Consider the following 26,147-nt stretch of genomic DNA (forward strand, 5'->3'; position numbering starts at 1 on the left):
TGCGTGTGGGTCTGCTGGCTGATTGGTCATGGAAAATGTCCCTGTGTTAGTTTCAATTATTGTTTAAACAAGAGGCCTCTATCATGACTGATTAAGACATTAAAAGATGTCAAAGTAACCGCACTATGTAAGAACATTAGAAAATGTATAAAAAAAACAAATAAATAGATGAATGAAAAAAATGATGATGGGAACTAAGTAAATGGGGACCCCATCTGTGGTCCCTTCTCAAGGTTTCTCACTTTTCCCCTAATGAGGTTTTGTGAGTTTTTCCTTGCCCTCCTGGGGGTTAAGATCGGGGATGTCGATTGTGGCTATGTAAAGCCCTTTGAGACTGTCTGTGATTAAGGGCTAGACAAATAAAATTGACTTGACTTGACTTGACTAGTGCGGGAGAAATGTGCAGAAGATAAAGAAAAGAAAAGTCTAGTGCTTAAAGAGATGAGAAATAAGAAGTGTAAAACTATAGCTATAGACAACATAGTCGTGAATAAGCTCAGTTTGAGCACAGACCCTGGCCAGGGTGTAAATTTTAGCAGGAAAATGATGAGCTGAAAATAGAAATAATGAAGAGCAGCGCGCTTCCACGTATCGTATTGGGCACTTTGTGGCAAGGAACACAGTAAGGATTGAAGCGTACCGTTGTGTGGAGGGCCCGACGGTTTTGCTGGTACGTCGCAATAGTAATGCATTAAGTCTGGGCCGGTTCGACTCCGCTGTTCAGATGCGTACCCTGTGATTACTCGTGTTCTGGTCAAGGCCACGCAAAATCAAAAACCTGGCTACCATCTACTGTGGGACCAAGAAGTCAGGCAGCCCCCACGCAGGAGAAAAGGGGTGATAGTTATCAACCAGTGCCGAATTGCCCCTTCTAAAACCCAAATGTTATTGCATTAATATTCCGTTTTATCAGTTCAACTAACGCGTGTGCGTCCTAGTGTGCATTGAAAGATGCAGCATAAAATATGTTTAAAAATTTGGATAATAACTAAAGCAAAATTAGAATGAGAAAGATAATTGGCTGCATAATAATTGGGGTGAAATTAATCTTCATTGCAAGAAGCGGTCATAGAAATAGAGAAATCTAAGATCATAAAAGGATGAATGCATGTTCCATGGAATGTGATTTGTCAACACGGAAAAGCCCTGAGTGATGAAAACGTTAACATACGGTGAAGGAACAGGTCTCTTTGACGGCAAAAGTCTGACTACGGTAAACAATTGGTAATTAGACCTCAATGAAGTGATTGTGCAGTTGAAAAAGTTCATATATTGACTGTGCAAAGCTAAAGTGAGAAACTAGGATTAACTATTTGGCAAACACTAGAACGTATTCAGTCTCGAGGAAGACTGAACGCAGTAAAATTGCAATAAGAAGAACAATAAACCAGCCCAGAGTGTTACAATGTCCTGGAAACAAAAGTTTGGGATTGCCCCTGACGGTGAAATTCCTCTCTGAACTCCGCCTTTGTGCCCCCGGCAGCAACTCATGAAACAGGGAAACTGATAAGAGATACAATTTTGTTGAAACAGAACATGAAAGGTTAAAGGTTATGTAAAACGAAAAAAAAATAATAATGTTCCATACTTCAGTTTGGCGACGGATGTACGACGGTAATTCAATTAATGGAACGACATTTTGAGATGGAAATGACAGGAATATGAATTATCATGTTATGAGCGGACTTTTCATATACAGTAAATTGATATAAATTAAATTAGAAATTTTTAGTCTGCACATAATCCACTTCAAAGAATACTGACTCATTGGTTGAGGAAAACGGGGTTATATTAGTTCAGTGGTTCTCGATTATTTCCTGTCACGCCCCCCCTACCAAGAAGAAAATAAATTTGCGCCCCCCCCACTACAGTTTTTTTTTTTTACATTTCGTACTAATGTATGTGTTCTTTGTATATTAATGTTGGATTGTCAATAAAATATCCCTTAACAAAGCTAAATTGATAAAAAAATATATATCATTTTGAGAACGACTATTGTGAGGATCTCGAAACTCAGCACTCTCTGGTGCGAATATTGATGGGATGATAAATATTTACTATACGTTTTTGTTTAGTTTTTTTTTAACTTTATTAACATGAACAAACCAAACAGTTATTAATACGTACATAATATAGAAAAGACAAAAAGAGCCAGGGGGATTTCAAACAAAAATTCTATATAAATAACATAAAGCACATGTTTGAATATGTTGACTAGACATTTTTTTTTATGTTTACAATCTGACGTCAAACCGCTTCGTTTTGATGACGTCAGCCATTTCCTCACGTAGCCATCGTCTTATTTTGTTTGGATACGTAATGGTTGCAATACAACATTTCTGTTCATAGCTGCTGGCTCTCCGCCCGAACGCAGTTCAAGTCAGACTTCTTTTAAAAGTCGAGCGTCCATCGAAGCAATTCATTTTAGCGATTAGCGCGCTTAGCGCCTCCTTGCTCGCTCTGCTGCGGCGCAAGATAGCTTGGCGCGGGGCATTTAAGGAGCGGCGAAAGAAATCACTTCCGGGTCAACGAGCGACGGGGCGACACTTTTTGTTTTTGTTAATCAGTACTGCGTGACAGGGCGACACGTTTTTTTTTTTTAAAACCAGTACTGCGTGAACTCGGGGCACAAACAGCTTTGACGAGCTCAAACTCGCATTGCCTGAGATCGCCTTTTTCGGTCCCAAAACCATGCAAAAAAGCATGTTCGCCAGGGTCCCACACGCCCCCCTCAGCATCGCACCGCGCGCTACTATTTGAGAATCACTGGTGCAGCACAACACGAGGCTGCTTGCAAATTTCGCCCAGCAGTTGAAGATGTTGCTCGTTCTCTTCTTTTATTCCACAAAGTTCCTCTTTGTCCATCTGCGCCCCCTGGTCAGCTCCTTAATGGACCCACTCCAGTTCGCATACCAGCCTGGCATCAGTGTGGATGATGCCATCATCTACCTGCTCCACACTTCATTCTCCCACCTGGAGAAGGCGGGGGGCACGGTGAGGATCATGTTCTTTGATTTCTCAAGTGCTTTCAACACCATACAGCCCGCCTTATTGGGAGACAAGCTGGAGGAAGGGTCAGAGCAGACTCTTCCTACTCAGGAGGTTGAGGTCCTTTGGCGTTCGGGGAACACTCCTCAGGAACTTCTATGACTCGGTGGTTTCCTCAGTCATCTTCTATGGAGTGGTCTCCTGGGCAGGAGGCATCTCGGGCCGGGACAAAAAAAGACTGGACAAACTAGTGAGGAGGGCCAGCTCTGTCCTGGGCTGCTCCCTGGACTCTGTGGACTCAGTGGGGGGCAGGAGGATGACGGCAAAACTGTCATCAATGCTGGACAACCCAGCCCACCCACTCAATGACACTCTGAGAACACTCCACAGCTCCTTCAGTGATAGACTTTTACACCCTCGCTGTACCAAAGAGAGATTTCGCCGCTCCTTCCTGCCAACTGCTGTCAGACTTTTTAACAAGAACATTGGGTCAGGCCTACAAACGGGCGGGCATTAGTGCAATTGTGCAGTCCTAGGATGCAATATAAACTACTACTGTACTTTCAGCCAAGGGTGTACTTAAATATTGACCAATGATGTATTTTGTTTACCTTTACAGTATTCTTATTACTGTACTTCTATCTCTGCAGTATTTCTACCATTGCAGGATGTTCACTATTACAGTACTTTTATCATTGCAGTACTTTTATAATTGCAGTATTCCTATCATTGCGGTACTTTTTCTATCACAGTACTTTTATCACTTTTATCATTACAGTATTTTTCTATCATTGCAGTACTTTTACCATTCCAGTATACTTTATCATTGCAGTACTTTTACCATTACAGTACTTTTACTATTACAGTACTTTTATCATTGCAATATTTTTATCATTGCAGTATTTCCAATCATTCAGTAGTTTTTATCATTGCAGTGTTTTCCCCCTCTATATAATGGACAGACATTAGGAGTGTTTCCTTACACTTAGATACGTTTATACTGTGTATATTTGCATGCTTTTTATGAATGTCTGCTGCTAATGTTATACATTAACGGCTACATTACGCCGCCGACTCTGTGTGATCTATATCTTTACTCCTGTAACACCTCAAATTTCCCCATTGTGGGACTAATAAAGGACAACTTATCTTATCTTATCTTTGTACTTGGGTGTCGTTCTTTCACACATTTTCAAACGCCAATCTCAACAAATCCGCACTTGATCTCTGCTTAGCGATAACTCGTGTGCTTCTTTTTGTTAGACGAGAAGAATGAACGGCGTTGTCGTTTTTTAATGTCGTGCTGAATGGATTTCCTGGGTGAAAACTGCAGTCTGTTCAGCACAAAAGTGGAAAAATAGGACACGCCCCGCTGTGATATGATTAGCTGCTGTGTGGAGCACTGTCATCAATTCATGCGCCCCCCTTAGCATCGCACCGCGCCCCACTATTTGAGAATCACTGTATTAGTTAGTTAAAAAAGAAGAGCTAAATTATAGTTGACGTGTTCATGGGTGTTCTGAAAGTTCGCATGTTTATTGAATCATCCCTTTGAGTTGTGATTAAGAAGGGGATATTTTCTGAACTAATGTTAATTGTGATGGCTTTATGATATACACAGTTATATGGTTAATAATTGTGCATCGTTTGCTTATTTTGTCGGTCGCGGGATGTCTCGCGCAATCCCGATTGATGATGTGAGAGAGTATGCACTTGAAGAAGGGAGATTGCGCACTTGACCAGAAGAGAAGGGGAGTGTGCGAGTCGCGGAAGGAGTCAGTTGGAAGGACAGTAAAAACCCGGTTATCGCGGTGAATGGGGACAGAGACCACCCGCGAAAACTGAAAATCCGCGAAGTAGCGGCACACCTTCAAAAATGCTTAAAAAAAATATATATATATACAGTGGAACCTCGGTTCGCGAACGACTCTGAGGTCGAACTAATCGGAGTTCGAACAAAAAAATTGAGAAATTCTTGCTTCGCAGTTCGAACAAACCTCGGAGTTCGAACGCCGGTATGACGCATGAGTGCGTATGCGAGGGTGGGATGCTGAGCGGCGTACGGGTGTAGATCGCTCTCTTGCTCTCTTTGTGACCAACTGTTGTTGCGTGCGGACGTGCTGCGTTTTGCTCTCGCGTTTTATAGAGGTGTACGAAGTGTTTTAGCCCCTAATCATGCCTCCAAAGAAAGTCAGTGCAAGCAGCAAAGGAATGGTTTCGGTGTTCGAACAATTCGCTTTTCGAACAGGGTTCAGGAACGGATTATGGTCGAGAACCGAGGTTCCACTGTGTATGTATGTATATGTATATGTATATATATGTGTATATATATATATATATTTATATATATATCTATATCTATATCTCTTTGGCTTACAATGGGCTTAAAAAGGGAGAACGTCACAACCCCCTTTTCTACCAACAAGCCCAGGAACATTTAGTTCTATCTCTAAATGCAAAAAGAAATACTTGGAAACATATTTCGCTTGAAGGATTTCTATTCTATCAATGACATTATGTTGCGATGGCCCCCAGTGGTCTGCATCAATATGTTAAGGTCCCACAACAGGTGTTCCATCAGACGCACACAAGAGCCTGTGTGTGCTAACTTCAGCTCGCTTCCAGAAACGTCTGTGACCATGTCAGGAATGAAATTGGGCATCAAAAGGGAGGTTTACATCGTCGGACGTAATTTTGTGAAATGCCCCCATAGTCCGGTCCAAGTTGGGATCGCACGCATTGCTCCGTATGCGGCAGGCACAAGTCAAGGTAGCACGGTAGAAACAATATAAGACAAAGTTGCCGCCTGAGCTTTGACTTGACCAAACCAAATTTGTCTTTTTGTGTCCTGCAGACGTCAGTGAATACAATCTCCGTTCTGTGAAAGAGGACCCAGACTGGACTCACATCAAAAAGGAGGAGGAGGAGATCAACAAGTCACCAGTGAACTTTGTTCCTATAAAGACTGAAGATGAAAACAAGGATGAGAGTGAGGACAAGAGAGGGGGGGAGCCTACAAGCATCAGCTCAAGTCATCACGTGACAACAGAAGGTGACGAAGACCACTGGGGGCCATCACAAGTACATAATGAGGACACATTATCAGACGCTCATGACAATGATGATGATACTAATGATGATGATGATGATGATGGGCAAGCCAAAGGTGAAAGGGCATGTCACACAGACTCATTAACTTCAAAGTTGTCTTTAAAAGGGCACAGAAAAACACACAGTGGTGAAAAACCTTTTTCTTGCTCGGTTTGTGGCAAAAGCTTCTCTCGAAAGTTTCATTTAACAATCCACACAAGAACACACACTGGAGAAAAACCTTTTTCCTGCTCAGTTTGTGGTAAAAGCTTCTCTCAAAATTCAAGTTTAACAATCCACACAAGAACGCACACTGGAGAAAAACCTTTTTCCTGCTCAGTTTGTGGAAAATGCTTCTCTCATAAGGCAAATTTAACAAGCCACACAAGAACACACACTGGAGAAAAAAACATTTTCCTGCTTGGTTTGTGGAAAATGCTTCTCTCATAAGGCAAATTTAACAAGCCACACAAGAACACACACCGGAGAAAAAACATTTTCCTGCTTGGTTTGTGGTAAAAGCTTTTCTCTAAAATCAAGTTTAAAATACCACACAGGAATACACAGTGGAGAAAACCCTTTTTCCTGCTCAGTTTGTGGCAAAAGTTACTCTCGAAAGTCTCATTTAATAATTCACACAAGAACACACACTGGAGAAAAAACATTTTCCTGCTTGGTTTGTAGTAAAAGCTTCTCTCAAAAGTTTTATTTAACAATCCACACAAGAACACACAGTGGAGAAAAACCTTTTTCCTGCTTAGTTTGTGGCAAACGTTACTCTGATAAGTCAAATTTCACAAAACACACAAGAACACATAGTGGAGGAAAACATTTTTCCTGCTCAGTTTGTGCCAAGAGGTTCTCTCAAAAGTCGTATTTACGAAACCACACAAGAACACACAGTGGAGACAAGCCATTCAGTTGCAGCGTTTGTGCTAAAAAATTCTCCACTAAACAGCATGCGGAGATTCACAATTGTGCTGGTGAGAAAAGCAGCGATCCTTGAAGCTTAAAAAAAAGAAAACAAAAAACTGAAGGAACTGACTCTTTGTGGTAAGATGTAAATTTTGATTTTGAATAAAATATGATAAATTCAATTTTGCAAAGCTTTTTTATTGACATTAAGCCAATGTGATCTGTGCCAGAAGAAGCAATGTGTCTGAGTGATGATGATTTGTTTTGTGTGTTTACATCAAACATGTAAAGGAAATTAATTGCCTTTGCCTGGAACAACATTTGTTAACGTTATGCTTTTTAGTTGTCTTTTTTATCGTACTTAATGGAAAAGGTGTGAGAAGAAACGGTGCTTATGAAATCGGTGCCTTCCACAATCATCAATAAAATCACTTGTTCCACTTGCTCAACTAGCCTTCATTACGCTGTGTGAAAAGGTGAAAAACTGAACTAGAAGTTGAACTATAAAAAGAACCAGACAGAAACGCAAATCATCTCAGTTTCTCTCAAAGGTTTTGGAATGTCAGGAGTTGACAACTTGATGGCGACTGGAGTCAGCGCTGGTTTTCTCACTGTGTTTGGCTGGCTCGTATATGTATGGTCCATTGAACAAAACTCAAACTCTTCAAATATTCCCTCACATACATTTAATATTTCGCTTTCTGAATAAATTTCTGACTGCCCAAATACACTTTCTAGGTTGAGCTCTATCAAGCGTTTGGGGTTTGTTGCTAAGCAGAATCTCACTTCGGGAAAACTCATTTTGTCAAATATAACCAAATATTTTTTTTCATGCTGTATTATATTTTTTATACATTGGATTATTTATATAGTGAAATGGGAAAATATTAAAATGTAAAATGGGGAATCACATACAGACTTAATTCAATTAATAACAAATCTAGAAACATTTTATAAATATTGAACTATTTGAGAAGAGTCCTGATCTTGAAATAAATATTGAATTATAAAAAATACTTAAAAAATTCATTCAATAACCCGACCCCGGATGAGCGGCAGAAAATGGCAGGATGGATGGAATAATTTAAATTGCACACATATTCAAAAGAACAAATATGTTAAGAAATATTCAAGTGTGGAAAAAAAAAGGTTTAATATTAATATTGATATAATTTCACATATTAAAATAATTGAATAAATATTATATTATTACATATGCAAGCTTAAATATACATTGAAATAAAAAAAGTGATGTATTTTTAAATGGCCTAATATAGATATGGGAAGTAATTCTCTTTATGAAACTATGAAGGGACTGGAGCTCACAGAAGTGACCAGTCTTGGTTCTGAAGTTCCGATGTAACCAGATACTGCCCTGAGAGAAAATAGGCCTGAGCATTGTTTATGGTGGGGGCAATTCTCTCGCCAGGTCAGTGACCTTCCAGGGTATGGAAGTAATTTAAGGTGCCTTCAGTGAAGTCCTACTTTCTCCTACTTGAATGAATCCCCATCAATATACCATCATTTATGGCACCACGGCTGGACAAATAATATCCAGAAACACACTTACGCACCATTGAGTGAGTGTTGGACGATATAGCTTCTCTTGAAAGGTCCGACTTGAAAATGTCCTTGCAAGTGGATCTGAAATTAAATCCACACTTTTCCCTCCTTCGGCCATTGTGGTTTAAAAAAAGCAAGAATATATTTCAGATTTTCGAACGGCCGTGTCCAAATTAACAGGCTGCGACCTCCGAAGGCTGCTTTTTCGGCCGCATGACGTCACTTTCGGCGCGACACGACCGCGCGTGGTGTCCAAATTCACGCTGTCACGTGCGACCTTCGAATCCGGCCTTGGAATTGGTCTTCGTTTCCATGGAGCCAAGGCCGCTTGGCGCAACATTTACGTTACGCCCCCATGTACTTTGCTCCTCTGTTCGACACAGGTGATACGTATTTGTGGTGGATTTATGAACGGCTTGGATAATCAATGGATAATCTGCGACGAGCGCCAGACCGAAGGCATCGGCTTAGCAAAACATTTGTATCATTTAATTTTAAACGATGGAACCCGAACTTTTCTTCATTTTATTTCACTTTTTGGTTTATTTCCATTTTGTTCTTGAGGAGAGGAGGATCACGCTTTCCCATCGCAGAGTTGTCCTTTATCGAAGGAATGAAGTAAGTTCCAAATACGTCTATCAGCATTTTCACACTATTACCAACATTGACAGGTCAATAGGGTTATAACGTGATTGTTACAGATGAGCTAAAAACATCAGTAGTACATGTGTTGGCTTCATAATGGAACGAATATTGAATGGAAATGATATAATTATATACATTCTGAAACAGTTTTTATGAATTCAGATACTTGTGACGGCTTTATTGTCCCCGTGATTAGTTTGTAACCAAACACATACTTTTACATATGGCAAAACACCAGAATACCACTCGAGAGTTTAGGGCCAGCGTTATTAAAATTAAGTTGGTGATACTGTAGGAATGATGCAAGCAAACGAAACAAGTACAATAATTAATGCGTTCATGTTTTTTTTATTTTTTTATTCAAAACATTCACAGCCAAGAAGTCCATACTGCAGGATAAACCTGGGTGTGCCAGTGTTGGATCGTTTTTTCAATGGAGAGGATCTCCAAACTGACTTTCGCCTGAGCAGGGACTCTTTCAGAGTGTTGCTGAACCTCCTGGACCAAGACCGACGACATGGATGGAGTGTCGAGATAGAGGTCCTTGTCTTTCTCTTCTGGCTGGCGAGTGGGGCATCATATCGGGTGGTGGCACGAGCATTTGGGATGCCGCGGTCCACTGTCCACTACATCATCCACCGGGTCACTGGGGAAGTGGTGGCTCTTCGCCACAGAGTCATCCACTTCCCCAACACTGCAGGAGACCTTCAGGCAGTGACCCAGGCATTTGCAGGGCTGGCGAGACACCATGCATTTGCAAGAGCTGCTGGAGCAATAGATGGTTGTCATGTCCGAATCAAGCCTCCAAGTGGCCCTGATGGTCATGACTACAAGAACCGCAAGCTTTTCAGCAGCATAATAATGCAAGCTGTGTGTGACCATCAGGGTCGCTTTCTAGACATATACGTGGGTTGGCCTGGATCAGTCCACGACTCCAGGGTCCTCCGGCACAGCCCTCTTTACCAAAGAGGGCTGTATCCTCCTCCAGGGCACTTCATCTTGGCAGATGGAGGGTATACGTGCCTCCAGCGACCACTCCCCGTCATCACTCCTTACAAGCGGCCGGTGCAGGGCGTGGGGGCCCGGCGCTTCAACGTTCATCATTCCAAGGCACGCTCAATTATTGAGCGTGCCTTTGGAATGATGAAGGTGAGATTCCGGGCCATCTTTTTCCACGCCCTGGAGGTGCACCACACCTTTGCACCACATGTAAGTAAATAAAAAAAAAATGTATAATTGATACTTATACTTTCAATATGTTGCTCTTTATTCAGGATCAAATTATGTCCTGTTCAGTGCAATAACTATCAAATATAGCCAATATACAGCATTTCCTTTTTATTTCTTTTAGGTCATCGCTGCCTGTGCCGTCCTCCACAACATCTGCCTTGGGGTGGGAGACCTCATGGCCTCGGAGGACGAAGGGGAAGAGGAGGCTGCTGTGGAAGAGGTGGCTGACACAGTCGCTGGAGTGCAGTGGAGGGACCACCTGTCTGCTCAGGTGTCTGCCCTGGAGGAGGTACCAGAGGACCACGAGTATATTTAGGTATTTAAATACTTTTAACTGCACAATGGTATTTGAGCAATCATCCCATCAAATATGCCACAAAATAATCTTTAACTGAATCATCAAACAGCACAGCCACACAAACATGGCAAAATATCAGAAGATGTAATGAATGGTTAATAAATCTATCCCATCTTTTGTCGTGACATGGCAGCCATCGATTGCCCCAACCATCCCTGCAAACCCCCACGTAACGAATGATGTAGTGGACACTGCAACCGGTATGATGCCTCACTTCAAGTCACGAGAGGAAGATCAGGACTCTTGCTCGTGCCCCATCCATGTCATGGGTCTTGGAACAAGGGTTCCATCCATGCTCCAAATGAGTCCCTGCTCAGGCGAAAATTGGCAAAACAGCACTGACACACTCAGGTTTATCCTGCAACAGTTATGAACTGGGGAATGCTTTTTATTTACTGTGAATAGTTACTGTGAGTTATGATGTACTTAATTTATGCCTTGTTTGTCCACCAGTTTTTCAATAAATTAAATTTGTAAGCAAAACAGACATGGTGGAGTCTTCATATTATTGTAAAGGTTTTGGTCTTTCACAAACCTGGGCTTTTTCACTTTTGTCTGAAGAAGCTGATCTCAAGGTGTGACTGGGATACGAACTAGTTCATCTGTTTTGAAAGTACCCCGGTTTTTGTTTACTCTTAAATGAATGTTATCTAAATTTCAGTCTTGAACACCAAGCATATTTCACTCATTTTTTATTTTGATCTATCAACTTTTCCATCAAACTGAAAAACCTTTCAAATGTCTCCCTCCTCTCAGTTGCCCTTCCCTCCTCTGCCAACCTCTGTCTCTCCAATTCCTGTCAACGCATTGCTAAATCATGTCTGTATAGTTCAATCAATTCATCCTCTCTCCTTCGCTTTCTCCCTCTCAGTCGTTGCTCCGGCTGTTGGCCTCGCTCTTCTTCCTCTTCTACGACTTCTTCTTCTTCCTCCTCCTCCTCCTCTTGCGTCACCCTGGCCCGACTTGGCCCTGGTCTTTCCTCAGGGATGGAGGCAATTAGGACAGGGGGGGTGATGGACTCTGTCCGAGCACTCCATCCATGAGGTCGAACCAGGGCCAAGTATCGGCAGTAGCTCTCCCTGCCACCCTTCGCCAGTCCCTGGGTTTTTGCAATCCTTTATATGAAAAGAAGCAAAAAGATAAAACAATTATATCTTCATTTTCACACACAAGAAAAAGAAATGTGGACTTCCATACTTTATACTTCATTTTTAAATTATCCCATTTTTTTTTGCCTGCAGGGGCGTCACTTTGCCCTGCAGCTCGAGCTTTTCCACGATGGTCCTGTATTAAATAAATAAAAATGCATGCAAAAATAAAGGAAGAAAAAATGGGTAAAAAAGATGCAAATATTAGTCAGAAATCCTGGTGTTATGGGTAACATGCAGATTTATGTACTTCAGTACATTAGTTCATGACCGTTTCAGTGCGTTTTATCATGTTAATGTGGAGGGTGATTCGTATATTATTCATTAATATCAGTAATTGGGGAGCACATTGCAGGAGGTACATGGAATTTATACAGGGCACATTCTGTGCTAGGATAAACAGCTGCGTGTTAGCGCAAATCTAATTCAAACACAAATGGCTGATGAATGGAAACTAAAATTGCTATAGTGGGTCTCGCCATTCTTATGCGTTTTCCTTTTGATATTTTGAGTTTAAATGGATGGAAATAAATAAGACAATAACCCGTCAAATATTTTTCCCGATAGTAATTGTATTTTTACCTCCATGCTGTGGCTGCGGAGAACTTGGCCCCCGTAAAGAGGCTGTCGTACTCCCCGCGCGGCTGATTGTCTTGACGGATGTGAGACGAGTGAGGGGTAATGCTTGGTGACTGTAATTCTAAATAAAGCGGCGGTAAAAATTCGCGAAACCCAGGAAACGCTGCAGCTGTTTAGGGTTAGTGGGTGTCGGCCAATCTACCACAGCGCGGGTCTTGGCCGGATCGGCCTAATTCTTGTGTAACTCACACTTCTCCGCCTTGACGTACAACTTGTTTTCAAGTAAATGTTGCAAGATGGCCCGGACGTGTCGTTGGTGTTCTCCACGGAATTCAAGATGATTAAAATGTCATCAAGAGAAACAAAACAACAGACGTTCAACATATCTCTTAAGACGTCATTGATTAGGCTCTGAAAAACTGCGGGGGCATTGGTCAATTCGAAAGGCATTACCAAATATTCAAAATGCCTAAAGGACGTCTTGAAGGCTGTCTTCCATTTATCCCCCTCGCTTATTCTCACCAAATGGTAAGCACTTTGTAAATCTAATTTGGAAAACACTGTTGCTGATTGCAACGGAGCAAAAGCGGAGTCCAGCACCGCAAGTGGATAGCGATTTTTAACCGCGATGTGATATCGTTCAGACTCTTGTAGTCCACACAAGGGCGTAATGTCTTATCCTTCTTTTCTACAAAGAAAAATCCATATCCCACCGGGGATTTTGAAGGCTGAATCAATCCCACCGCAAGGGAGTTGGTGATATATTCTTTCATTGCTGTTTGCTCGGGCTGGGATACTTATACAGGCGAGCAGAAGGAAGGGTCGAGTTCGGAAGGAGCTCGACGGCGCAATCATATGGAAGGTGCGGGGGTTAGGATTGAGCCCTATCTTTGCTGAAAACGGAGCGGAGGTCATGATAAACTTCAGGAACATTATCTAAGCAAATAATTTCAAGTGGCGTGGCACGGGTACTTAGTCCTTCTTCCACTGAGCGTAAACAATGGGCATAACAATAAGGGCTCCAATTTTCAAAAGACAGCCTACCCCAATCTATTACCGGTTTGTGAGACCTCAACCAGGGTAACCCAAGAACAATTGGGGCTGCTCTGGAGGGCATGACAAAAAAAGGACCATTTCTCTACGTGGTTACTTGATAATTTTAAGGTTAACGTTTGCGTTACCTGTTTAATATCCGCCAGGAGTCGCCCGTCGAGATCGCAAACTCTCTCGGGTTTTCCTAATTCTCTGACCTCGAGGCTTGAGTTCTCTTCCCCGGAGTCGGGGTGCTCGAGGTGGCGGATAGCCGACTTACAGAATTATCCTTGCTTCTGTGGTGGTGCCCGGCGTGAGGGTCGTGTCGGACATGAAGACACCCGGTGGCCCAGTAAGCCGCAATAGAAGCAAGACCCCGACCTGAGCCATCGCTGTCGTTCCACCGCATCCAGCCGACCTCCTCCCAGCTGCATAGGTTCATCAGAAGTAGAGGCACTAGGACCCGGGGGTGCGCTGGCTCAGTGTGAAGCTGCTCTGCTCCTCTCTCTCGGATTCTCTCTCTCAGGCGTTTGTCCAGACGGATCGCCAGGCTGATGACCTCCTCCAGTGATGCCGTAACCTCGCGGACGGCGAGCTCATCCTTTAAAGCCGAGTTTATTCCTCGGCGGAACACGGTTCGTAAGGCACAGTCATCAAAACCACTTTCCGCCGTGCAAATGCGTAAAGAAATGGAATAGTCGGCCACCGATCAGCTGCCCTGAGTGCAATCTAACAGTTCACCTCCAGCCTCCTTTCCCTCAACTGTGTGATGGAATGCCTGCTGAAACTCAGCCAGGAAAGCAGGGAAAGAAGACCGGAGGTCTGGTCGGGCATTGCTCACAGCCATGGCCCAAGCACTAGCTTGGCCAGTCAAGAGACTCATCATAAATGCTACCTTGGTGCTGTCATGAACATTCGTGAGGGGCTCTTGATCGAAATTTAACCTACATTAATGAATAAACTCCCCACAAAGGCCAGGTTCCCCCCCATAATGGGAGGGGTGAGGTAAATTTGGCTCGCGACTGTGGTAGCCGGGCGGGAGAGCTCCGGTCGCAAAGGCAATCGGGTCGGAACCCGAGACAGTGCGTGACAGCAGGCTACCTATGCGGGCATCGAAATTCTCAAAACGGTGGGCCAGCTGGCCAACTGCGTTGCGGGAGTCCGCAAGCTCAGTCTCCTGCTGTCCCACCAATCGTCCTTGGCTGGCCAGAGCCTTGTAAATCTTCTCTGTGTCCGCAGAGTCCATGGTCGGAATATTTAGTTATGGTATTTTCCATCACAGCTGGAAAATAGGATCAGGACTCTTCAAGCGCAGACACAGAGAGATGAATTTTAACAAAGATATTTATTTTTACAAAAACAGGAACACTATATATATATAAAATCATACGCAATACCGACAAAGTGCAACTAAAGACGCGAGTGGAAAAACTGACACCAGGGGAATAGCGACAGGAACGAAAAAGGCTTGCAAAAGGCAAGGAACAAAATGAACAAAAATCGCTTACCACAGAAGGGCAAGGAAAACCAATTGATGAGCGAGCTCAACCGAGAAAATCAATAAAAGAAAACGGAAACACTAACAATGAACGGGAACAAGTTACACGGAATGCAATAACGAGGTGTCTAGAATTCACAACTTGGGACATGAGCATGAGCAAGAGGAATATTCCGACGCTGAGTAGTCAGCGTGGAGTGTTTAAATAGTGCAGTAATCAATGACTTGACGAGTGACAGGTGCGTGGCTGGTGGGCGCGTCTCTCCAGCCATGACGACATGAACAGGAACAAGCGCTGGAAGGAAACGCCCCCACTCCAGCTGGGCAAACACAAAACAAAAACATGACAGGACAAAACGGACCATAACACAAAGGGATTAGGTTTTTGGGAAAGGTTTTAATTGAAACATTTTCTGATCATGTTAAAAGAAAGTCTTTAGAACAGGAGATGTCTCGCAATTGATGAGAGGTTTACCAAGTATAAAGTTGGATTAAATAGTTCGGCAGCTGATTTATTAACTAATGTGTATCAAATGTAACAAAGGTGGACGACAGATGTTTTATGACTATGCGACACCAGCCCTGACATGACGACTTTTAAGGGCCAAGACAGCATTCCATAAATACCAGAATGCTAACGTCCACATCTATGAGCTGTTTGACGTCACAGGTGCAGGATCGTCAGCCACGTCCAGGAGGAACAGGAGAAACTACATCGCGGGGACTGAATGGGAAAATCAACAGACCCACAGTTGTAAACTTTGGCATACTCTGGCTAAATTGAGGCAAAATTAAGGAACTGCCAGCACAAATCTCAGTGTAATCAAGGCGGACGCGCCGAGGGAGGGGTCTTTGTGTGGCATTGGAAAGTACATTTTTGGTGAATGAAAGTGTGACAGAAAAAGTGTTTGCATGTCTATGAGGTTTGAGAGAATGTTTAAGGGACGGGCCTCAGGAAAGAAACCTGATTGAGGGCACCGGTAAGCCCGAACAGCACGTAGGATGCAATGGACGGACAGGCCTGATCAACCTGAATCCCTATTGCACTCCCAAGTACTGATTTTCAAATTGCTATTGGAGGCAGATTGGACGAATTAAATTCATGCATCAAGTGAATGATTGATTGACGTTAATACACAAAATTTATGCAAAACTGAAAGTGTCAGAATGGAGGTAATTTACCCCTTCTCGCTTGCAAGTGCCACTCCTCCAGTTCTCTCCACAGGTTTGAGGTGACATGTGACCTGTGTGACCAGAAGGCCAGAGAACGCTTCAAAAAGCGCCGCATCACGCCCATCCCGGAGGTTCTCCTCAACAAGGAAGGAGATATAAGATATTGTAATTTAGGGTCCACAAAAACAGATTAAGATATAGTTGTCGCTTTAGCCTGCTCATGTGCCTCGCAGGTTTTATTATTCACATTGGGTGCGCGACAAGATAACACACACCCAGTCCAGGATAGGGCAAAATTTTGGTGTATTGTTTAGACTTTTCCATAATATACGGCACCACAGCGGTGATACTTGAAGTTAATTTCAGTTAAGGGGGCGGTGGCGCTGTTTTTATGAAAAAAAAATACTCATTTAACGCAGGCACGAGCATTAGGGATGCCGCGGTCCACCGTCCACTACATCATCCACCGGGTCACTGGGGAAGTGGTGGCTCTTCGCCACAGAGTCATCCACTTCCCCAACACTGCAGGAGACCTTCAGGCAGTGACCCAGGCATTTGCAGGGCTGGCGAGGCACCATGCATTTGCAAAAGTTGCTGGAGCAATAGATGGTTGTCATGTCCGAATCAAGCCTCCAAGTGACCTTGATGGTCATGACTTATAAGAACCGCGAGCTTTTCAGCAGCATAATTATGCAAGCTGTGTGTGACCATCAGAGTCGCTTTCTGGACATCTACATGGGCTGGCCTGGATCAGTCCACGACTCCAGGGTCCTACGCCACAGCCCCCTTTACCAAAGAGGGTTGTATCCTCCTCCAGGGCACTTCATCTTGGCAGATGGAGGGTATCCGTGCCTCCAGCGACCACTCCCCCTCATCACTCCTTACAAGCGGCCGGTGCAGGGCGTGGGGGCCCGGCGCTTCAACGTTCATCATTCCAAGGCACGCTCAATAATTGAGCGTGCCTTTGGAATGATGAAGGTGAGATTCCGGGCCATCTTTTTCCACACCCTGGAGGTGCACCACACCTTTGGCACAAAATAATCTTTAACTGAATCATCAAAGAGCACAGACACACAAACATGGCAAAATATGAGAAGATGGAAAAATAGATTCATATACAATGTAATGAATGGTTAATAAATCTATCCCATCTTTTGGAGTGACATGGCAGCCATCAATTGCCCCAGCCACCCCTGCAAACCCCCACGTAATGGATGATGTAGTGGACACTGCAACCGGTATGATGCCTCACTTCAAGTCACGAGAGGAAGATCAGGACTCTTGCTCGTGTCCCATCCATGTCATGGGTCCTGGAAGAAAGGTTCCATCCATGCTCCAAATGAGTCCCTGCTCAGGCGAGAATTGGCAAAACTGCACTGACACACTCAGGTTTATCCTGCAACAGTTATGAACTGGGGAATGCTTTTTATTTACTGTGAATAGTTACTGTGAGTTATGATGTACTTAATTTATGCCTTGTTTGTCCACCAGTTTTTCAATAAATTAAATTTGTAAGCAAAACAGACGTGGTGGAGTCTTCATATTATTGTAAAGGTTTTGGTCTTTCACAAACCTGGGCTTTTTCACTTTTGTCTGAAGAAGCTGATCTCAAGGTGTGACTGGGATACAAACTAGTTCATCTGTTTTGAAAGTACCCCGGTTTTTGTTTAATTTTAAATGAATGTTATCTAAATTTTAGTCTTGAACACCAAGCATTGATTTTTATTTTGATCAATCATTTTTTCCATTAAACTGAAAAACCGTCTCCCTCCTCTCAGTTGCCCTTCCCTCCTCTGCCAACCTCTGTCTCTCCAATTCCTGTCTCCGCATTGCTAAATCGAGTCTGTAAAGTCTGATAATTTCATCCTCTGTCCTTCGCTTTCTCCCTCTCTGTCGTTGCTCCGGCTGTTGGCCTCGCTCTTCTTCTTCTACTTCTTCTTCTTCTTCCTCCTCCTCCTCCTCTTGCATCACCCTGGCCCGACTTGGCCCTGGTATTTCTTCAGGGATGGCCTGACTTGGCCCTGGTCTTTCCTCAGGGATGGAGGCAATTAGGACAGGGGGGGTGATGGACGGTCTCTGTCCGAGCACTCCATCCATAAGTTCGAACCAGGGCCAAGTATCGGCAGTAGCTCTCCCTGCCACCCTTCGCCAGTCCCTGGGTTTTTGCAATCCTTTATATGAAAAAAGATAAAACAATCATATCTTCATTTTCACACACAAGAAAAAAAAATGTGGACTTCCATACTTTATACTTCATTTTTAAAAAATTTTTTTTTTGCCTGCAGGGGCGTCACTTTGCCCTGCAGCTCAAGTTTTTCCACGATGGCCCTGTATTAAATAAATAAAAATGCATGCAAAAATAAAGGATGAAAAAAAGGGTAAAAAAGATGCAAACATTAGTCAGAAATCCTGGTGTTATGGGTAACATGCAGATTATATTATTCATTAATATCAGTAATTGGGGAGCACATTGTCGGGGGTACATGGAATTTATACAGGGCACATTCTGTGCTAGAATAAACAGCTGCGTGTTAGCGCAAATCTAATTCAAACACAAATGGCTGATGAATGGAATAAAATTGCTATAGTGGGTCTCACCATTTTTATGCGTTTTCTTCTTGATATTTAGAGTTTAAATGGATGGAAATAAATAAGACAATAACCCGTCAAATATTTTTCCCGATAGAAATTGTATTTTTGCCTCCATGCTGTGCCTGCGGAGAACTTGGCCCCCGTAAAGAGGCTGTCGTACTCCCCGCGCAGCTTGATCAGCGCGGTCATCTCCTTGCTCCCTAAAACATAAGGAAAAGATTAAATAAAATAATGCTAACATGCAGAAATAAGGCAATTCAAATGTTTCAGCCGTACCTCCTATGCAATAGTTCTTAGAGCTACATTAGTTATATTTGGCCGATATCGCAACTAATTAAATTATCTTAATCTGGAGCTAATTATCCAAACACTGCTGCCCAATATTTCTCATGAGTGCTGTCTTAATATTACATATAAATAACTTGTACTTACATCTGAAAGTGCACTCGGATGAGGCGGAACACGTGGCTTTGGTAGTTTGCATCTTGCGAGTGTAGAACGGCGTAGAGGAAGAGCGAGGATTTTATAGGGGCAATTTAGAGTGTTCAATCGGCCTGCCATGCATGTTTTTGGAATGTGGGAGAAAACCGGAGTACCCGGAGGAAACCCACGCAGGCACGGGGAGGACATGCAAACTCCACACAGGATGGCCGGAGCCGGGATTGAACCCACGCCCGATGATGTCTCTCACTGTGAGGCCATCGCGCTAACCAGTCGGCCACCGTGCCGCACTGTAGAAACAATATAAGACAAAGTCGCTGCATGAGCTTTGACATGATCAAACCAAATGTGTGTTTGTCTTTTTGTGTCCTGCAGACGTCAGTGAAAAATATCTCCGTTCTGTGAAAGAGGTGCCAGACCTGACTCGCATCAAAAAGGAGGAGGAGGAGGAGGAGATCAACAAGTCACCAGTGAACGTTGTCCGTATAGAGACTGACGATGAAAACAAGGATGAGAGTGAGGACAAGAGAGGGGCGGAGCCTCCAAGCAACCGTTCAAGTCATCACGTGACAACAGAAGGTGATGAAGACCACCGGGGGCCATCACAAGCACATAATAAGGACACATTATCAGACGCTCATGACGATGATGATGATGATGATGGGCAAGCCAAAGGTGAAAGGGCATGTCACACTGACTCATTCACTTCAAAGCTGTCTTTAAAAGGACACAGAAAAACACACAGTGGTGAAAACCCTTTTTCTTGCTCAGTTTGTGGTAAAAGCTATTCTCAAAAGTCAAATTTAACAAGTCACACAAGAATGCACAGTGGAGAAAACCCTTTTTCCTGCTCAGTTTGTGCCAAGAGGTTCTCTCAAAAGTCGCATTTACGAAGCTACACAAGAACACACAGTGGAGAAAAGCCATTCAGTTGCAGCGTTTGTGCTAAAAAATTCTTTTCTAAAAAGGGTGCTGCGAGACACAATTGTGCTGGTGAGAATAGCAGCGATCCTTGAAGCTTAAAAAAAATAAAACAAAAAACTGAAGGAACTGACTCTTTGTGGTAAGATGTAAATGTGATTTTGAATAAAATATGATGAAATTGAATTTTGCAAAGCTTTTTTATTGACACAAAGCCAATGTGATCATTGCCAGAAGAAGCAATGTGTCTGAGTGATGATCTTTTTTTTTGTTTTCATATCAAACATTATTAATGAAATTAATTGTCTTTGCCTGGAACAACATTTGTTAACGTTATGCTTTTCAGTTGTCTTTTTAATCGTACCTATTGGAAAAGGTGTGAGAAGAAACGGTGCTTATGAAATCGGTATCTTCTACAATCATCAATTAAATCACTCGTTCCACTTGCTCAACTGGCCTTCATTACGCTGTGTGAAAAGGTGAAAAACGTAACTAGAAGTCGAACTATAAAAAGAACAAGAAAGAGAAACGCAAATAGTCTCAGTTTCTCTCAAAGGTTTTGGAATGTCAGGAGTTGGCAACTTGATGGCGACTGGAGTCAGCGCTGGTTTTCTCGCTGTGTTTGGCTGGCTCGTATTTGTATGGTCCATTGAACATAACTCAAACTCTTCAAATATCCCCTCACATACATTTAATATTTCGCTTTCTGAATAAATTTCTGACTGGCTAAATACACTTTCTAGGTTGAGCTCCATCAAGCGTTTGGCATTTGTTGCTAAGCAGAATCTCACTTCGGAAAAATATACCAAATATTTTTTTTCATGCTTTATTATATTTTTTATACATTGGATTATTTATATTGTGAAAAAGGGAAATATTAAAATGTAAAATTGGAAATCACATACAGACTTAATTCAATTAATAACAAATATAGAAACATTTTATAAATATTGAACTCATTGAGAAGAGTCCTGATCTTGAAATAAATATTGAATTATAAAAAATACTAAAAAATTAATTCAATAACCCGACCCTGGATGAGTGGCAGAAAATGGCTGGATGGATGGAATAATTTAAATTGCACACATATTCAAAAGAACAAATATGTTAAGAAATATTCAAGTGTGAAATAAAAAGGTTTAAATTGTTGAGAATTTTACATATTAAAATAATTGCATAAATATTGTATTATTACATAAGCAAGCTTAAATATAAATTGAAATAAATGAAAAAAAAGTCATGTATTTTTAAATGGCCTAATTTAGATATGGGAAGTAATTCTCTTTATGAAACTATGAAGGGACTGGAGCTCACAGAAGTGACCAGTCTTGGTTCTGAAGTTCCGATGTAACCAGATACTGCCCTGAGAGAAAATAGGCCTGAGCATTGTTTATGGTGGGGGCAATTCTCTCGCCAGGTCAGTGACCTTCCAGGGTATGGAAGTAATTTAAGGTGGTCACGAGTAGACTGGTCGTATCAACGGTTAGACGCACCTGCTCTCCCTCTGGGGGACTTTTGGAGGGAAATCCCAAAGATTAGCGTGATGGGAATGCATATGTAACAAAGGAAAATTAGATATTCATGTCCTATTTGGGCATTCCGTATAAGAAGGTAATGTCTGAGAGGGGGCTCGCACGTTTTTGGGGAGACTTCTTTTGACATCAGCATGTGACGAGAAAAAAATCTTTTTCGAACCAGTTCTTTTCCATCACCAATCCAGCCTTGCTCGGCTGCCTCTCCGGAAGGCAGCAAGGACCCACACTTCAAAGACAAAATATACGACATATTGAAAGAAAAATAATACTCAAATATTGAAATAAGTATAGAATTGAATGAATTAACAACAAAGAAATAAATACCTCCTGGAAAATATAATTATTTTCAACATTTGTCAAAGCACAACATTTCGATCAGATTGAGTTCTTGCTTGCACATTCTTAATCGTAATTTTTTTACGTTTAATTTTTAAGTTACCATATTTTCGCAGTCATAGGACGCGCTGCTTCAAAGGGCGCAACACCTGTTGAAGGTGCTATTTCTGTCTTTGAAACACACACTGGGCGCACCGCCTTACAAGGCGCTAGCTCAGCTGCTTTTAGCATAGCAATAGCTCGCACTGACTCAGCCCATGGCAATTCACCTTGCCTCAATACCATAAGCAATCGCCACATTTCAAAGAGAGTTGCCATGATACCATTGACAATCGCTATCATTAACAATGACTCTAACCAATAGTGATGGGTAGATGAGGCATCCTGTATCGTTTCGACACAGTGACACAATGTATTGACACTGTGTTGACACTGTGTTGCTGAATACTGACACCTGGTGGACTTGCAGGAAACATTTGACAGGGTCATCTGACACTGATCTGTCAAACTAATTTTATCCAATTCCATTGATTAGCGACGTGATCTGTTTTTATATATCCTATTTCGTATTACTTTCCATCACACTAATTATTCTCTTATCTAATTTATATATTTAACTGAATTATTGTTGTATTGCACTGGAGAGGGGAGCTCTCTAATCTCGTTGCACACTTTAGCACAATGACAAAGGGATTTCTGATTCTGATTAGGCATTTGCTTTCACATTATTTTTACATACACGCAATTTCATCAAAAAATCTTTGATATTCGAGACGCAGTTGATAAATTAAGTGAACATCTGTCTGAATGCCCAAGTAAAAGTGTTGTGAATGACAATGGACTCATTGTAATTAAAGATTTTTATTAAAAAGAAATTAGTTTCTCCAGCGTTTTGTTATTCAGTCTATTTCTTTTTTTGAGGCAATTTCCCCCGCCTTTGAGAAGATCCTCTCACAAGACACTGAAGAGGCCGGTGTGCACAACGCCTGTGTGGCTAATAGAAATAGGTGTGGAAACGTTGCCTCCCTGGGCTTCCAGTATAAGAGCGGGTCTTCCGTACGTGCAACGTGTCCTGCTGACAAATAGCGCTGCACCTCTGAGTGCGCATCAACAGTGACGTCTTCCATCTTGCGGATATTTAACGCAAAGTAACGCGCCAATAACTCGATGCTTGTTTTGAGCGTCCATCCTGTTGACAGAAGCGCTTCCTTATGAACACAGTTTGGCGCGCGACCGCTGTGTCGACACGATTCTGGCAGTGGTCACGTGACTTTCTTAAAGCGGTACGCGCACCGACACGGGGTTTGCCCTGGAAGCTCGGCGCGCGCATCGACTCCTCAGTGTCGCTGGACCAATCACTACCAAGGAGAAAAGAGATGTGAATTTGGTTTTCGTCACTCACTAAACGAACATATGTGACAGTTCCATAGCCTCCTTCGCTGGCGTCAGAAAAATGATGTAATTGTGCCTGCTTTACAGCTCCAAACCCAGCTGGTCTAATACACCGGTTAACTTTAAATGTAGCTAGCTGGCCCAAGTCCTCCAACCACCTTCTCCATCGCTTTAAAATGTCTTGTGGCAAAGGATCATCCTAACTGCAGCCCCTTCTACACAGCTCCTGTTGCATTATTTTGGCCTGAAGGGTCACTGGCGCCAGGAACCCCAGTGGGTCGTAAACAGAACTGTTGACTGATAGCATCCCACGTCTGGTCAGAGCCCGATGCTTTATTTCCAATCCAAAGACAAAATCATCCGTCTCCACACACCACTGAAGACCAAGCGCTCTTTCTCCTAGAAGCTTGTCATTGTCCAAATCCAACATCTTCAGCTCTTTGGCTCTCCACCCTTCAGAGATGGCTTGCAAAACAACACGACTGTTGCAAATCCACTTTTCCAAAGCAAAGCCTCCTTGTTGACAGAGACCAATGAGGTCCTGTATCAGCTGGATAGCTTCGGTGACAGTGGCTGTGCTCTTCATACAATCATCAACATAAAAGTTCTGTTGAACAGCTTCTATAACAACCGGTAGGCACTTAGACTGATTGTCTTGAGCCATTCTTCTCAGAGCATAAGCTGCGCAACTTGGTGATGAGATGGCTCCAAATAAATGCACCATCATTCTGTAAGGGACTGGTTGTTGTGTTGTGTCTCCATTAGGCCACCACAAAAAACGTAGAAAGTCCCGATCCTCCTCTGGCACACGGACTTGATGGAACATAGCTTGAATGTCTCCCATGAAGGCTATTGGCTGTTGTCTAAACCTCATGAGGACGCCCATCAACGTGCTTGTGAGAAGGGGCCCTTGCAGCAGCTCTGTATTCACGGACAAGCCTTTAAACGTGGCACCGCAGTCAGACACGACACGCAGTGTTCCCTTTCTGGGATGATGGACACCATGATGGGGAATATACCAAACTCTTCCTGAATCAAGGTCTCTTTGATCATCAGGTACTTGTTCTGCATAATTGCAAGTGATTATATTAGTCATGGACTTCACATATTCTTGATGGAGTTGCTGATCAAACTTAAATTTCTTCTTCAGACCTTGTAACCGTTGTTGGGCCACAGCAAAATTGTTTGGTAAGAAGACATCTTTCTTCTTAAAAGGTAAGTTTATAGTATACTTTCCATCCTGTAACTTGGCAGATGTTTCCATTATATTGAGAGACTGCTGGTCTTCTCTTGACATTTCATGGCTTTCCATGTGCTTCTCGCAGAAATCATGATTATACTGGTTCATTAGCAGCTCCTCCAGCCTGCTGACACCAATTCTATTCACAGATACGAAAGAAGCTTCCATCCTACTATTCCCATCCAGTGGGCCATTAACCACCCAGCCGAGCGCAGTTTTGACAGCATACGGACCATTACCTTGACTATTAATAACTTCCCATGGCTCCAATAGCTTGGGTGCATTGATCCCGATCAACAGGTCAACCTTGGCTTGAATGGACGGTACCTGTATACCTGACAAATACGGCCATTTAAGGAGGTCTTGAGATGTTACCATATCGTCTGTAGTGACTGGCATTTGCGCCTGTGTAAGCACTTCCGGCAGTGGATGGAACTGAGAGCTTTCCAGGCCGGCCACCTCGAGATTAAAAAGTGAAAAGGCATGACTCATCTTTGTTTGACCCATTGTTCGTATCAGGACTTGGGTTCTCTTTCCAGAGAGGTTCAAGCGATTCATCAGTTGTTCAGAACAAAATGTTCCGGTGCTGCCTGGATCCAAGAATGCATATGTTAAGATCACACAGTCACCTTTGGCAGCTTTTACTTTAACAGGCAGCACTGACAACATGGTGCAACAATTGCCAGCCCCTGTATGTCCACAAGTTGTTCTTAAAGACACTGTTCTTAAAATTCCGTCGAATTCCGCGATAAATGGTGTTAATAGGGACATTGGGGCTGATAACTGTCCGATAACCTTATGTCAATTTAAAAAAATATCTCTTGAGAGCCTAACAAAATTGGTTAGTGCAGCAAAACCGACAACTTGTGTGCTCGATCCGCTTCCTGGCAAACTAATTAAAGAACTGTTTACGACCCTAGGACCGTCTGTTTTAAATATAATTAATCTATCGCTTACCACGGGTGTAGTACCAGCAGCTTTTAGGACCGCCGTTATCCGACCGCTACTTAAGCAACCAAACCTTGACCCAGAGAGTCTCAACAACTATAGGCCGGTTTCAAATCTTCCGTTTATTGCAAAAATTCTTGAAAAAGTCGTAGCGCAACAACTTAATGAATAAATGACTGCTAATAATCAATTTGAACCTTTCCAATCGGGTTTTAGAGCCGACCACTCTACTGAGACGGCCCTTGCTAAAGTTACTAATGATCTTCTCATAGCTATGGACGCCGACACCTCATCAAAATTACTCTTACTCGATCTTAGTGCCGCTTTTGATACCGTTGATCATAACATGTTATTAAAACGCCTTGAAACGTGTGTTGGCATTTCAGGTTCAGCGCTCTCTTGGTTTAATTCGTATCTGTCGGAGAGGACGCACCGTGTAATTCATGGCAATGCGACTTCAGATCTTTGTAAGATCACATGTGGAGTTCCGCAGGGATCGGTACTTGGACCTCTATTGTTTAGC

At 42.7% G+C, this 26,147-nt stretch overlaps 1 long non-coding RNA gene and 1 pseudogene across 1 annotated transcript; both read left to right on the forward strand.

The window, feature by feature from the left end:
• The window catches only part of LOC148341743 (uncharacterized), an 82,367-nt pseudogene extending 72,268 nt beyond the window's left edge, over nt 1-10,099 (forward strand).
• Nucleotides 10,100-10,279: 180 nt separating this feature from the next.
• Nucleotides 10,280-11,366, forward strand: LOC148341744 (uncharacterized). The gene is made up of 3 exons (XR_015842081.1): nt 10,280-10,410; nt 10,553-10,747; nt 10,923-11,366. It is a non-coding gene; the product is annotated as an uncharacterized LOC148341744 (long non-coding RNA).
• The last annotated feature ends 14,781 nt before the right edge of the window (nt 11,367-26,147 follow it).

The sequence above is a fragment of the Idiotropiscis lumnitzeri genome, chromosome 2 (genome assembly GCF_059441095.1).
Source record: "Idiotropiscis lumnitzeri isolate Australia: NSW breed Sydney's pygmy pipehorse chromosome 2, RoL_Ilum_1.0, whole genome shotgun sequence".
Taxonomy (NCBI): Eukaryota; Metazoa; Chordata; class Actinopteri; order Syngnathiformes; family Syngnathidae; genus Idiotropiscis; species Idiotropiscis lumnitzeri.